Source organism: Humulus lupulus, chromosome 6, assembly GCF_963169125.1.
Source record: "Humulus lupulus chromosome 6, drHumLupu1.1, whole genome shotgun sequence".
Lineage (NCBI taxonomy): Eukaryota > Viridiplantae > Streptophyta > Magnoliopsida > Rosales > Cannabaceae > Humulus > Humulus lupulus.
The window spans coordinates 201,527,407-201,541,679 of record NC_084798.1 but is presented as its reverse complement, the minus strand read 5'-3'; the positions used below and the strand labels follow the sequence as shown (position 1 = coordinate 201,541,679).

Genomic DNA, 14,273 nt, shown 5'->3' with positions numbered 1-14,273 from the left:
GCTATATTGAATACTTGTTTTAGGCTTCTTATTAATCCTCTCGAACCTTGATAATCACACTTATGGATTTGAGAAATGGTTATTTTAAAGGAAGCATGATAAGTTTAAATGATGAATCTTGTTATTGAATCCTATGTGTATATTCAGCCTAGAGGTCCTTTTGCATGTTGGGTTATTTTTTTATTTTTATTTTTTTTATTTGCTATTGGAGTTCTTGTTGTCATTGGTAATCATGGGAGCATGCTAGATTTTGTTTTGGGTTTGGAAACAATTCGAATTTAAAACATGTCATGTAATTTTTGGCATAGGCATATTTCTTTGAATGGTGAGTCTATGTTGTCCCTTGTTGCTAATATTAAAACTATTGGGTTGGAATAGGTTTAATGGTATTTTCATGTTCGTGGTACATGTGGGTTTCGGCCTAGGGAGATTATTGATGCATGTTGGTCATTTTATTTGATGTCACATATACTCATAAGAAATATGCTAGGTTATTTGGTTAAATTCATAATTTGTCTTAAGTCTCTTATAAATGATGATTTGATGATACATGAAGGTTTTGGTTTGAGTAATTATTTAAGCATAATTTAAAAGTGGGTTTCATGTTAATTATGCTTGCTGTTTTTTTATATATATAATTTGTGAATATAATGGTGAAAAAATACTTAAAATTCTCAAGTGATGCCTGAAAATGATGTATGAGTTTACATAAACAAAAAATGCATTTTTTGTTTGTTTCACATATAAATGGTGTTTCACAAAAAATGCAGATTTTTGTGTATATTTTATGAAGGAAAATATAGTTTTTAATCCAAGTTTGTGATTTTGAATGAATAAATAGTTGCTAGAATTTTGGATTAAAAATAAGAAAGATCTTTTAAATAAGATAAATAATGCTAGTGCATCAATTAAATTATACCCTAAGCTATGTATATATAAATGTGGTATTTTAAAATGTAAATATGAATTTTTTACATTATTATTTAGATTTTTTTTATTTAAATGAGAAAAAAATTATGGTTTAAATTCACTTATGATTTTTTAAACAAAATAAATAGTTGCTGAAACTTTGAGTTATTAAGCTAAAATAATTATTTTGTTTAAAATTAATGAGTCTTACACCTAAATAATTTAAGTCTTAAATAATACAAGAGAAAATACATTTTTGCCCAATTTATTTATAAATTTTCGCATTTAAAACATGTAGTTTTTTCTTTTATTTAGAAAAGTTATTTTGCAAAAGGAAACAATAAATTTATTAAGTATTTCTAAATAACTACAAATTTTGCCACTTTTCTATGCTATTTAAGTAATAAATGGAATTATTATTTTATGATAAATTAGGAAAGGCTGAATGAATTATTTTCTAAAGTAAATATAATGTATTAAATTTGTTTAACAAATTTTGGGATTTAAAGAAACAAATAATGGTAATTGAATTATGTTGCTGAATTTTGTTTGAAGATGCAAGAAATAAGCATGTAGGAATTATCGTTTTAAAACGTTAAATTTTAAGAATGCTCCCACGTATGCAGGTTGCATGCAAACACATTTTTACGTTCAAATATATGCCTATTGTTCAAACACATGACTTTTACTTTGTAACCATGAAGGGTTAATAGGTAGAATTAACATTATTTTTTATGATTTTATGTGAAAATGTGTATGTTTTGAATTATGGGGCAACTTGTACCATGTATGCATGACCCAAGCACACATGGGATATATGTGTTGGGCATGAGTATTGTTATGTGATTCTAAGAGACGATGTTTGATTATGATTATAGGCTCATTGTGAAGTTTTTCTCATTTTTCTTTGTTCGGACCTGAGGTAAAGAAGTTTTATAGAATTTCTATGTTTATGCTATGTAATGGTAAGAATTGTATGAATCATGAAATAATGTGCTATGTTTTGATGATAAACCACCACTTCAATAATTTTGACATTCAATAACTCCCTATAATGTCTTATACCATTGGTGTAAGACATTAAAAATTAGGAGGGATTTTAAATGTCTTATGTTGGGAGACATTGAATTTTTTTTATTAATTACAAAAATTGTAAGACATTAAAAGTGCAGGAAGACGTTGAAAATTTGGGGTCTAAGCACGTGTCCAGTGGGGACTTCCAACATAATATAGGTTTTTACTTCGGTTTTTATACTCGGCATACAAAAAATCTGAAGTAAAATCATTTTTGAACTCTTTTACTTCGCTTTTGAATTTGACGCTTAAAAAAAATTAGATACTACTTCTCTTTTTAAAAAAAACAAAGTTAAAAATTCAATTGAAAGAGGGCCATGTTTGTTTGCACAGGCTCGTGACTTCTGTTTAGAGAGAATAAATATGTAAAAAAATGGCCAAGCCAAACGCGTCCCTTATTAGTGGCTGTGCACTTTCTACTGCAGTTTTTATGTAAAAACCGAAGTGGAAAGTACACTTTCTACTTCGGTTTTTACATAAAAACCACAGTAGAAAGTGCATAGCTCAACCCCCTTAAAACCCTTCTACTACGGTTTTTATATAAAAACCGAAGTAGAAGAGTTTTAAAACCCCTTTCTTCGACCCGAACGACCATAATCCCTCTCTCTCCTCTGTTGAAAACCCCAAAACCTCCATTAACGTAACCGTGCGGCAACACCATTTCCTACCACTTTTCTTCATTATAAACCGAAATATAGCCCCAAAATCCTTCTTTTTTTGTTTTTTAGAGGAAAAAAATACATTTGGCCGTGGGTATTATTTCTCATGGTTTCTTGGTGTTTCTTGCCGGATTTTGACTGAATTTTTGTCATTGCAAGGTGTTTTTGAGCTTCAAAACAGGTATGGATTACTAAAACATTGTTTTGATGATAATTTTTTATTTTTTATGTTTTTATAATTTTTTTTTATATTATTCCAAATTTTATAATTAAATTTATTAATATTTTGTTAACTTTTCTAATTATTTGTTTATTTTGTTACTTTAAATAATGTGATAAAAATTTAGTTTATTATAAATATATATATGTATAGTAAATTTTAGAAATTGTGACAAGATGAATTTTCTTTTTAAATATTTTAAAAAATAAATATCTTGAATATGATCAAAGTGTTGTTCATTAGTTTCTATAACTAGTTTGATTTGTTTTTTATTTATTTATTGGTTTGATAATTAATTATGTAGTTTACGAATTTGGTAAGTAATGTTTAGTAGGGTCGTTGATTGAGTGGTAGCTTTGTTGTTCATTTCGGGTGAATTGAAGAGTAATATTGAAGGTTAGTTATTTTTTATTTTTATTTATATTACTACAAGATTTATGTATAAAGATAAGGTTAATTAAATCATGCATATTGGATTTAGTGAAAGTTATGTTTGAAAATTAGTGAAGTAGGCTTTGGGAAATTTGCGTGTTGTGCTGATATAAGGATGGATTCATTTATGGTTGATTATTGTGTTTGTTTGTGTTGTTTTTAAAGAAATTATGAAATTGTGGTATGCTCTGCCGATTTTTTTAAAAAATTTATAAGACTAGAACCTAATAATGATGAATTCATCTATGCTTGATCATTGTGTTTATTTGTATTGATTTTATAGGTAATTATGAAATTACGGTATGCTATAGAAACAGAGGAAACTCTGTCAATTTTTTTAAAAATTTTATAAGACTAGAACCTATTATAAGTTTTTTCCTAACTTATTAGGAATTTAATATTGTTATTAGTATGGATAAATCATGGATGCTTGAGAGGAGAGAAACATCACAATTTGAAGATGGATTCAACAAATTTTTAGAGTTTTGCCTAAAGAATTGTAGTGATCAACAAAAAATTCATTGTCCTTGTATCGATTATGGTAATGGAGTAAAGAGGAATATTACTATGATAAAGGATCATGTATTTTGTCGGGGATTTGATATAAGTTATAGTAAATGGTAATGGCATGGAGAATTATTAAATGACGACCCATATCCATTAGGTAGGCGAGGTATAGATGATTTTGAGAGTAATGATTTTGATGAGCATCCTATAGAATTGCTTGATGAAGCACAAGAAGAGTTTGTTCATAATCCAGAAAAATTTGATAGTATGGTTAGAGAAGCAGATAGACAATTGTTCAATGGTTGCAATAAACTAAGATTTCCAACAATGGTTAAATTTTATAACATAAAAGTAGAAAATGGAGTTAGTGATAAGTGTTTTAGTCAATTTTTAGCTGCTTTCAAAGAGATTTTGCCGCTAGAAAATTGTTTTCAGAAGTCTACATATGTAGTAAAGAAAACTTTAAGTTTGATAGGGTTGAAGTATGAGAAGATTCATGCATGTCAGAATGATTGTATTTTATATTGTAAGGAGTATGCAGATATGGACACTTGCCCAGAATGTGGTTTACCATAGGACAAACCTAACAAAAGTAAGGACATTAGGAAACTTATTCCTCAGAAAGTGTTGTGGTACTTACCTTTGATTTCGCGGCTGAAGCGATTATATCGAAGCGCAGAACACTCTAAGAACTTAATATGGCACGAGACTGGACAAGTGAAAGATGGTAAACTCCGGCATCCTGCAGATTCACAGGCCTAGAAGAAGGTAGATTATATCAATCCAGAACTCAAAAATGAACCAAGACATCTTCGTCTCGGTTTAGCTACTGATGGAGTAAACCCGCATAGATCTCTTAGTAGTAGGCATAGTTCATGGTCTGTCTTCCTATTTATGTACAATCTTCCTCCTTGGTTGGTCTAGAAAAGGAAGTTTATGATGCTTTCATAAATGATTTCAGGCCCAAAAACAACCAGGACACGATGTCGATGTTTATTTGGCGCCATTAATTGATGATTTGAAAGAGTTGTATGAAAATGGTGTTGAGACATATGATAGTTTTAAAAAGAAGTATTTAATTTGAAAGCGGTGTTGTTATAGACTGTTAATGATTTTCCAGCATATGGTAACCTATCAGGGTTGAGCACAAAAGGCTACCAAGCTTGTCCAATTTGTTTCACCAACACAAGGGTCGTCGCTTGTCAAATGGACGCAAAATGTGTTATATGGGTCATAGACGATATTTTCATTTAAGTCATCCTGACAGAAATAAAGAAAAAGCATTTGACGGTACTGTGGAATGAGACCTTGCCCCTTTGCCATTGTCAGGTGAGAAAATTCTTAAGGGAGTAGAAAAAGTTGACTTTAGGTATGGGAAGAAGAATTAAAAACAAAAAAGTTAATGGATGTTTTCAAAGAAAATAAATTTTCTTTCAACTTCCTAACTGGAAAGATTTACTTGTTAGACATTGCTTGGATGTCATGCACATAGAAAAAAATGTGTGTGAAATTATAATTGGTACATTACTTGATATCCCAGGTAAAACCAAAGATGGTTTGTCTAGTCGTTTAGATCTTGTTGAGATGGGTATAAGACACCGCTTGGCACCTGAAAAAAAAAAGGTAAACGCACATATTTGCCTTGTAGCGACCCAAATTTACTAATAAGGCTTAGGGCCTTGATTAGCGTGCCTGGAGGGCAATAAGTGGTTTATTTTGTTAATATGTGAATTTGATAAATATGTGATTAGAAATGCATGTTTAGGTGAATTAAATATGCATGTGGGCCCCGTTTGGTTGTTAGGGGCGTATTTGTAATTTTAGCCTGTTGAGGGCATAAATCCAATATTCATGTATATTGTGATTGATATCACGTGTGAGTGGTGATATATTTGTGGTGCACGATCCGAGATGGTCCTAAGGAGCGATTTAGCTAGAAAGTCACAAAGGGGTCAAATACCCGGTTCGGGAAGAGCCTAGGAGTATTTTGGGAATATAACTTTTGTTCGGGAATTATTGGGTAATGGTTAGTAGCTTATTAATAATTTGGTATGTCGGGATTAACGGGGAGTTTTAGGTATACCCGATGACTTAGCGGGATGTGTTAAAAGACTAAACTACCATTAGTGATATATGAGGACTTAGGTTAACTTAAGGGGCAATTGAGTCATTTTGGCAGTTGGATATACTCAGTTGAGGGTTGGGGAATACTAGAACACTTAGATAAATTAGAGAAAGGAAAAGTGAACCAAATTCGCTTTCTCTCTCTCCTATTCGATGCTCTCCCTCTCCCTCTCTAAGGTGGTTGATTTTGAAGGATTTTTGGCCAGAAATTCAAGGGATTCAAGGCTAGGATTTGGGAGACTAACCTAGGTTCAAAGGTAAGTTCTACTTTAATTTCTTGATTGAATTCTGCTGAGAAATGTTAAGGTTGGGAGTTGATATGTGTTTTGCTTTGTGGATTATTGGGATGAAGTTTGGCAAGGTTCAGCTTGGGATTAGTGGATTTGAGCTTGGAATTGATTTTGAAAGACGCTCAGGGATGAATTTCTACTTGAGGTAAGGGTTCCATGCATCTCTGAAGTTATTTGCTGGTGTGGTTCAAGTTTATTGGTTTGTGGTTTAAGTTTTGTAAAGTTTTAAACCACTAGGTGATTCTTGGGTTTGATTGTGTGTTTGGGGTTTGTTGTTGTTGTTGTTGTTGTTGTTTATGATTTGACATACTGTTATTTGGGGCTAGGGGTAGAATTGGGACTTGTGTGTACCTTGGTATTGATTTGGAAGAGGTTTGGCTCAGGAAAAATGTTGGGAAAAGCCCAGTTTTCTGGGTTCGCGTATGACCGCCGCGACCCTGTTTTTTCGTCCCGTGGCGCTACGTTGAATCAGGATATGGGAACCATTCTGGGCGCTGCGGCCCCTATAGGGCTGTGCTGCGGTGCTAGGCCAATTCCAGGAGACGAGATTTTGTGTTTTTAGGGTTTTGGCTCAGGGGTCTCATGGGACGCTTTCGCTACTATGTGTAGGGAAACGGGGGGTCCCGAGAGCACGGGATTGGTTCCGGGAGATGATTATGAATTCGTTAGTAACGAGAGTGCTATGTATGTGTTTTGACTATGTTTTCAACGAGGCTCAGGTTAGAGGACTGTGCTCGGGATTTCGGTGCTCAAGAAGCTCGGGACACAGGTAAGAAAACTGCTGTACCCATAGAGCAGGGCGAGGCCCCATAGTTGTGTTGCAAGGCACGACCCTATATGATTGTGTGCATGGCATAGCCCCATTGATTATGTTAATACATGGTTAAGTATTTACTTAATTATGCTATGTGTGCATATATGTGAATGAACGGCAAGAGTCGGGAACGGTGAAGGCTGAGAACGGCAAGGGCCGGGAACGGTGAAGGCCAAGAACGACAAGGGGACGGGAGCATCATTTAGCACGCGGAGTGCGAGTTGCCAGGGTGAGACCCTAAAGGATACTTGGGGTATCCTCACAGTGCAGACTGCGAACCCAGGGCCTGGTAAAGTGCTTGGGACGGCATGGCAGTATGTGTTTAGCCTGTTGGCGGAATTGTTATATGTTGAATGATTGATATGCCTATGTTATTTATTTGTGTGGATTTTTCTTGCTGGGCTTCGGCTCACGGGTGCTCTGTGGTGCAGGTAAGGGCAAAGGGAAAATCGACCAACCATGAGTATGGAGAGCATGAAGCGCGTATACATGTCTTGTCTGCTTGACTGCCACGACCAGGGGTATTTTTGAGAGACGCTTTGTACTAAATCTTATTTTTTCGTGTAGTTGACTTTAATCATATTTTGAGTTGTAAATATTTATAAACAGTATTTCGGGATCCCGAATGTTAAATGTTTTATAATTTTCAATGAATAACTACATTTTCAAATTATGTGATTTTAATACAGTTTAGTTACACTTTTGACCTAAATTCTTGATTATCAAGTTAAATGCACATTTTAAACTCACTTAGTAACGAATCTAAGGTAGTAGGGCGTTACAACTTGGTATTAGAGCGAGCCAAGGTTTATGGTTCCTGGAGATTGACCGAACATGTACGCTCGCTGTCAGTGACAAGCTCGACTCAGGGTTGGTGTAGAGTCCAAGAACTTTACTTAGCTAGTTAGATAGTAGTATTATAGTATTTATAGTATTATCTTTATGACTGTGGATTTTTGGTTCAGACCGGGAATTATTTGGACACTCATAGTAGTACTTGTAGATTTTCTAAGTTCAACCTATAGTTTAAGAATATTAATGTTAACCTAAGGTTTGATTAATATGACTGATATTAAGGATAATATTTATTATACTATAAGGTTTAGATAAGAACCAATAGGATTTTAAGCACATGTTATGTATGGGTGATTAAGGATTAAGTATTTTGAGGATTAAATTTAATAAGGGTAAAGTTTGAATGCTCTAAGGTCAATCAGCAGCTTTGAATACGTTTAAGGGCTTAGTCAAGGCTGTTTACTCCATTCAAACTTAGCTAAAAATGTGTAATTTCGTGTTTAAATAATCAGCGTGTGCCGATATATCGCAGCTATAGGGGGCGATATATCGCAGCACGTAGATACGGAAAACACGAAGCGATGCACGACTGCCTCGGGCATACTGGCCCAGGCGATATATCGCCTACAGGGGGCCATACATCGCCTCCTTCAGTATATTTTGAAAAGTTTTGAAATCATTTTCCTTTCATCCATTCAACCTCTTGATAAGTCCAGCACCTTTTTGAACGAGTCTTTAGCCTCTGCTGAACGATTATTCAAATTATTTTCACCTAAAAAGCCATTATTTTTATTCAAGTGAAATTAAGATCCTTTCATTCCTAAACTCTATAAATAGGACCTAGTACCCAGCCATTATTCACCTTTTACTCTAAGTTTAGAGGCTGCAAGTTGCTAGGTGAGTGTGAGAGTGTAAACACTTGGGTGGGGAAATCATAAGCTTATCAAACACTTGGGAAGTAAGGTTCTATAGTATTTCGGTTCGAGGTTTAGATTGGTCTACAAGTCTTCAAGGTATTTCTACACCTTAGTTCTTTGGTATTATTTTATTTAAGTTCTCATAGTCTTCTACTCAGCCTCTAACCTTTCATTTCCTTTTCTTCATTAAACTCACCCTTTCATAATGGTTTTAGGGGTGTTCCAAAGTCCCAGCGCTGTCCTCTTATCCCGGTATTTTGGTAAGGAAAATAGGATAGAAATTCATATGTTATATGTTTTACATGTTATCTTATGTTTCTTATGTTATGATATGTATGTTTGTAGGCTTGGGCATATGACCCATATGACTAACAAGACCCCAAATAGATTATGGGCATATGACCTACTTAGCTAGTAGGACCCCACTAATCTCATGGGCATATGACTTGTTTAGTCTATGGGACCCCAAGTAATAATGGCCATTATAGTATATATATGAAATAAGTGTAATGTTATGTTTTTATGTTTCTTATGAAATTTATGTATATGAACTATGTGGTAGATTTTCCTTGTTGGGCATTAGGCTCATTCCTTTTTGTTTATATGTACAGGAAAATAGCTATAGTGGCGGTAAGATTCATGGATGCTTGGGGAATGTGTATCGGTGGTGAATGGAGTCAAGGAGTCAAGAGTTCGATTTTCGAGGATGTAGTCTTGTTTTATGGTTTTACATGTATTTTTCCGCACTTGCTATGTAACTCCTTTTATTTTAAATTATGTTTTGTTTTTAAGACAATGGGATCCCATATCCTACTTGATATTTTATGAAAGTAACTCTTATTTCTACAAGTTTCTAATAAAGTTATGGTATTTTCGCAAATGTAAGTTTTATTAAGGATTTGTATGTATAGTTTCGTTAATGGTCCAAAAGTCTAGAGTAGGTGGGTCATTAATGTTGGTTGGTAATAATTAACTTATATGCTTGAATATGTGCTTAAATGCCCTGTTTGCCTGCTTATTTTATATAGAGCGTGACGAATGAGTTAACATATGCATGATGCCAGGGCATGGCCTGTTGAGTGTTATATGCTATTTGTATGTTATGTGGATTGTTTTTATGGTTGACTGATATGACTTGGGAGGTGGTTTTGGATGTTGTTATCTTGCCTGATGAGAGGCATCGTTGATTGCAGGCATATTGTTGTGATGCCTCGACAATCATCTAGACTCCGCAGCAGTAGGGCCAAGGATGACAACCAAAGTCAGGACCCTCCACCTGCCCCACAGAATTGGCAATAGATGTTTGCCGAAATAGTTGAGGCAGTAGGCCTCTCCTCAGGCCATTGGGTTTCCAGTTCCGCAAACTATGGCGCTAGTGCCGGTTCAGCCTGTTATGGAGAGCATGTGGGAACCTTTGTATGAGAGGTTCAGGAAACAACATCCTCCCACCTTCAAGGGTGGACCGGACCCACTACAGGCAAAGCAGTGGATGAATATGATTTCCTCCATCTTGGATTTCATGAGGGTGGTAGGGAACGAGAGGGTAGTTTATGCTAGCTACATGTTCAGAGAAGATGCCCGCATCTGGTGGGATGTAGTGATTCATCGGAGGAATGTGGCAGTTATGACTTGGGAAGAGTTCAGAAACATCTTTAATGAGAAATATTATAGTGTTGTAGTCCGAGCTATGAAGGTTGACGAGTTCATCAACCTGACTCAAAACCGGTTGACCGTTACAGAGTACGCCATGAAATTTGATCGGTTGGCAAAGTTCACGCCAGATTTGGTGTCGACTAATGCAACAAGAAGAGGTAGATTTGTATGAGGTTTGAATGTTATGATCGCCTGTGATGTGAAGATTACCTTGGACCCAAAGACTAATACTTATGCTCAGGTAGTGGACAAGGCCCTTACTGCTAAGGGGGTCGAGGATCAAATTTGGAGAGAGGGCGCTGCTAGGTGCGATGCCAGGAGGATGGTGCCTCCTTTTACTAGATCTAGTCGGGGTAGTGGCCCCAGTGAGCAGAAGAGAAAGGCCCCAGATTCCTTCTTTCCTCCTAGCTTGAATAGGAGGGCCCGAGGTGCATTTAGTGGCCATCAGGGCGGGGGTGACAACTGGAGGAGTTTTCCAGTGTGTCCTCGATGCAGACAACGACATCAGGGAAAGTGCAGGATCAGGGCCTGATTTACTTGTGGGAGTGTCAGCCATCTGAAGAAGGACTGTCCACAGGCCAGAAAAGAGGAGCCAAAGCAGGGAGACAACTTCGCTCTTGCTAGAGTATTCACCTTGACTCAGACTGAGGCGGAGGCTAGCCCCTCGGTCGTGATAGGTCAGATTTCTAGTTCTAGTTCATCTTTTACTGCGTTGATTGATACGTGAGCTACCCATTCATTTGTGTCTGCTAAAGTGATAGATCAGCTGTGTAGACCTAGTGATTTGTATTCTAGGGGATTTCAGACTTTGTTGCCAACTGGGGAACTGGTAGTCTCTAGAAGATGGATTAGAGCATTGCCAGTAGATATAGACGATAGGGAATTTTTGGTGGATCTTATTGAGTTAGTGATGGATGACTTCTATATGATTCTAGAGATGGATTGGTTATCGAAGTATGGGGTGACGATTGACTACAAGCACAGGATGGTGACTTTTGAACTAGAAGGCGAGGTACCCTTTGTATTTGTAGGGACAGTTAGTGGATCGCGGGTACCTATGATCTCAGCATTGAAGGCTAGAGACCTGATGCAGGAAGGTTGCATAGGATTCCTAGCGAATATTGTGGATACTTTTAGGGTGGTATCAGTTGGACCGGGTGAGACTAGATTGGTATGTGAGTTTCCAGACTTATTTCCTGCAGACCTGCCAGGGTTGCCGCCGCAGTGGGAGATTGAGTTTGTTATAGAGTTGGCGCCAGGGGCGGAGCCAGTATCTAGGACACCTTACAGAATGGCTCCGACGGAGTTGAAGGAGTTGAAGATTCAGTTGCAGGAGTTACTGGATTTGGGTTTTATCAGACCAGATTTCTCGCCATGAGGGGCTCCAGTGTTGTTTGTCAAGAAGAAGGATGGATCTCTTAGGATGTGTATTGACTACAGGGAGCTGAACAAGTTGACCATTAAGAACAAGTACCCATTACCTAGGATTGACGACTTGTTCGATCATCTACAAGGGAGACAGTGTTCTCTAAGATCAATCTCCAGTCAGGTTATGATCAGTTAAGGATTAAAGAGGACATACCAAAGACCACTTTTCGCACGATGTATGGACACTACGAATTCCTGGTTATGTCCTTTTGGTTAACCAATGCCCCAGCAACTTTTATGGACATGATGAACAGGGTTTTCAAGGGCTATCTAAATAAGTTTGTGATTGGGTTTTTCGACAACATTCTTGTATATTCCCAGTCAGATTTAGAGCATGAATAGCATCTGTGTTTGGTATTGCAACAGTTGAGAGAGCATAAGCTATATGCTAAGTTCAACAAGTGCGAGTTTTGGCTAACGCAAGTCATGTTTCTGGGCCATATTGTCAGTAAAGAGGGGATTTTGGTTGACCCAAGTAAGATTGAGGCGGTGAGAGATTGGCCTAGACCGAGCAGTGTTCCGGAAGTTAGGAGTTTTCTGGGATTGGCAGGGTATTATCGGCGGTTTGTTGAGGGGTTTGTTGAGCAGTCAGATTCAGAGCATGAATAACATCTGTGTTTGGTATTGCAATAGTTGAGAAAGCATAAGCTATATGCTAAGTTCAACTAGTGTGAGTTTTGGCTACCGCAAGTCATGTTTCTGGGCCATATTGTCAGTAAGGAGGGGATTTTGGTTGACCCAAGTAAGATTGAGGCGGTGAGAGATTGGCCTAGACCGAGCAGTGTTCCGGAAGTTAGGAGTTTTCTGGGATTGGCAGGGTATTATTGGCGGTTTGTTGAGGGGTTTACTATGATAGCTACACCGTTGACTGAATTGACAAGGAAGAAGACTAAGTATGTTTGGACAGATAGTTGTGAGAACAATTTCAAGGAGTTGAAGCGGCGACTAATCACTGCTCCAGTGTTGAGTCTGTCGATGGACAATGAGAAGTTTGTGGTTTATTGTGATGCTTCCAGACAGGGTTTAGGGTGTGTGCTGATGCAAGCTGGAAATGTGATAGCTTATGCATCGAGACAGTTAAAGGAGTATGAGCAGAGATATCCCATGCATGATCTGGAGTTGGTAGTGGTGGTATTCACACTTAAGATTTGGAGACATTATCTATATGGTGTAGAGTGCGAGATATACACTGACCATAAGAGTTTAAAGTACTTCTTTACTCAGAAGGATCTGAATATGCAACAGAGACGGTGGCTGGAGTTGGTAAAGGATTAAGATTATGATATCCTATACCATTCTGGGAAGGCTAATGTAGTGGTTGATGCATTGAGTCAGAAGGGCCCAAGATAGTTGTTCATTTCGAGGCAGATATCTGATAAATTAGCTAAGGAGATGACTAGAGCAGGAATAGAGTTAGTGGTTGGTCGGTTAGCCAACATCACTCTTCAGTCTACACTCATTGAGAGGATCAAGGAGGCGCAGAGGAAGGATTCCTAGTTGAGAGGGCATAGAGAGAGTGTCTTCGTCGGAGCGACTAAGGACTTTTCTTTCTCGAAGATGGGGTTACTAAAGTACAAGGGTCGGATCTGTGTTCCGATCGATTCTGATATCCGACGAAAGATCTTGGACGAATCGCATACCACTCCCTACTCTTTACATCCGGGTTCGACGAAGATGTACCAAGGTTTGAGAACCTTGTATTGGTGGTCGGGAATGAAGAGGGACGTGGTGGATTATGTGGCTAAGTGCTTAACGTGTCAGCAAGTAAAGGCTAAACATCAGAGGCCAGCAGAGTTATTACAGCCTCTAGGGATCCCAGAGTGGAAGTGGGACGATATCTGTAATGCCCCGAATTCTCCGATGTGGTTTAATGGCGAGATTAGTAGGCCGGGAGGGCCATAGTTTTTTAATTATGCTATTAAATGATTATGTGCATGTTTATGTGAATTATATCATAATATAATGTTATATTCATGCATGTGGGTCCACATTTGTTAATTGAATTGTTTTGGCAATTTGGCCCGTTTAGGGCATAATTGAGTATTTGGGTGCGAATTGTGAATTATGAATGAGATTCCATCATTATGGAGATATATTTGAGCTAGTTGGAATGAGACGGTCTCATATAATGGATTGGCGGTTTTGTCATAACGGGGTCAATTATGGGGTAATAAGAATGTTTATTTGATGATAAATTGGGAGTATTTGAGATCAGGAGGAAATTTTGGAGGTTTTGACTATATTATCCTCGGGGGTGTTTTCGGGGTCCCGAGCACTAGGTTTTATTTGAGGTTACTTAAGCTTGAAGTAGCTTGTCAGATAGAACGTACGTTAGAAAACCTCTCGTTCTCCTTCGTTAGTTCATTTTTTCCATCCGAAGCATTTTCGAAGAAATCTCGAGTTCTAGGAGTCAGAATCGAGTGTGGATCGAGGCATAGCGATCCTAGGAAA

General features: G+C 37.2%; 1 long non-coding RNA gene across 4 annotated transcripts in view; it reads left to right on the top strand.

The window, feature by feature from the left end:
* LOC133782972 (uncharacterized) overlaps nucleotides 1-14,273 on the top strand; it is a 50,560-nt gene that overhangs the window by 15,011 nt on the left and 21,276 nt on the right. Inside the window, exon 3 of one of the 4 annotated variants that reach the window (XR_009870743.1) lies at nucleotides 9,353-9,621. The exons of the other annotated variants lie outside the window; for them this stretch is intronic. This is a non-coding gene — a long non-coding RNA (uncharacterized LOC133782972). Of the gene's footprint in view, nucleotides 1-9,352; nucleotides 9,622-14,273 lie in introns of those variants that run through there. 4 annotated transcript variants of the gene reach the window in all.